Genomic DNA, 1,829 nt, shown 5'->3' with positions numbered 1-1,829 from the left:
GCTTCCCTGCTTAATATGATTGTCTCCACTTGTAAAGAGAGCCCAACATTACATTTTATGGAACTGAAATTTAAACAACTATCAAATATATCAATATTTTACATTTCCTGTCACTTTTTGTCCAACACAGGATCTAATCCAGTACATATGGCGGCACGTTCCATACTCTCTGTATTGTGTACATATGATACAATGTCCTGTCACCTACCACTGGATTAAACGCGATGTCACACAAATAGCGCTGTGAAGGGTCGGATAAGTGAATTGTATACACTGTGGTAAGTTGTAGCCGGGCACTGAACACACTAATAAATACCAGTCACACTTATGAATTGATGTTAAAGATTTATTTAAGGTTTATGTGGATCAAAATATATAATGGTAAAGATGATGTTATACAAGATCCAGCAAAAACAATGGAAGATGTCACAGTATATACTGTAGTTTCAGTAAGTGGTGGGAAATCTGTATTCCAGAGACACAGGAAGAGATGACATGTTCTCCTGTTCTGGGCCTGGTCTTCTGGGTAACATTGATGCACCGGTAACCACACTGAGGTCTCTTCTGTGACAGATGTAGAAAATTTGAAGTCTCGCCATTGGAATACTTGTAAGATGGCGGGTTCTGCCCTCGGTTGTTATTGGCATTGATGTTGATGGTCTGTTTGTATCTGCTGACTTTTTCTGGGGGGAGAAGCACACAATCCTATTAAATATTCATCATTCAGGCTGCTTGCCAAATATAGAGGGGACATATCTAGAGGAACTTACCTTTCTATCAGCAATGATGACGGCTCCTCCGGTCACAGGGAGCGCAGTTCTCGCCAGATATACTGCGAAATTGATGTTTATGCTGCAAGAGAAATATTTGCTATTAATGCTCTACTAATGTGTGTTTCTTGGCAGTCACAAAATCTAGAAGAGGTTTTATGGTGGATTTTCCTATTTGATCCTAGGGGTTACACTACAAACCTTGAAGATGATTGATCCAAGCGATGGGTTGGATCTAAAGCTGCACTGTTCAGGATGTTACAGGAACTTTCTGATGTTCACAAAGGTGGAATCATTGTTTTATGCACCTAAGATGGTAAATGTTCCTTAGGAGTCCTGCAAGATGCCAAGTAATGTCTTACATCAATAACAATGTTCCTTGTATCTATCATGTATTTTCTGCCGCTTACGGCACTTTTCTAAAAAAGTGGACAGAGAGTAGCTGAAGCAGCAGAGCCACCAGCAGCCGACACATTTATCATAATAACATGGATTATTAGTTATTAAGGTGTGGGCCTTTTAATAAATTAGGCACATTTTACTCCAAGTTTTTTTATATTAAGACCGGTGTATGAAACGTCAGTCTTAATGAATTCCCACCAATCTATTATACTACATACACGCTTACAGTTTTCTTCTAAAACCCATAACCTTCATTTAGAAATTAAATAAATATCTGAATACAAGAAAATTGAACTAGAAGATAGAATGACTTATTTACAATTTCTTTATGTTGCTTGATAAAATAAATTACTGATACAGAGGAAGACTTAAGAGATGGAAGAACATTCTCACAGCAAACATAATAGACAAGTACAATGCTCTCACCTTATGTGCTGTAAGGACATGAACAGACGCAGCTACTTTTTTTGTCCTAACCTCCTAATGCCCTTCAAATAGATCTTGCGGTCAAAGCGTCCACCAGCCAATGGGATGCTGGAATGAGAAATATATTGATGTAAGACATATGATAATGTTAGCAGGTAACCACACAATAATTGTTTTGTTTCACATCCTAGATTACTCCAGTACTGTCACCCAGGTATACAGCCACCTACC

At 38.3% G+C, this 1,829-nt stretch overlaps 1 long non-coding RNA gene across 1 annotated transcript; it reads right to left on the bottom strand.

Moving 5' to 3' along the window:
• Positions 1–412: 412 nt before the first annotated feature.
• Positions 413–1,044, bottom strand: LOC142657356 (uncharacterized). The gene is made up of 3 exons (XR_012849908.1): positions 972–1,044; positions 771–852; positions 413–683 (listed from the first exon to the last, which is right to left on the bottom strand). It is a non-coding gene; the product is annotated as an uncharacterized LOC142657356 (long non-coding RNA).
• Between the last annotated feature and the right edge of the window lie 785 nt (positions 1,045–1,829).

The sequence above is a fragment of the Rhinoderma darwinii genome, chromosome 7 (genome assembly GCF_050947455.1).
Source record: "Rhinoderma darwinii isolate aRhiDar2 chromosome 7, aRhiDar2.hap1, whole genome shotgun sequence".
Lineage (NCBI taxonomy): Eukaryota > Metazoa > Chordata > Amphibia > Anura > Rhinodermatidae > Rhinoderma > Rhinoderma darwinii.
This window is presented reverse-complemented; position numbering and strand designations above follow the sequence as displayed.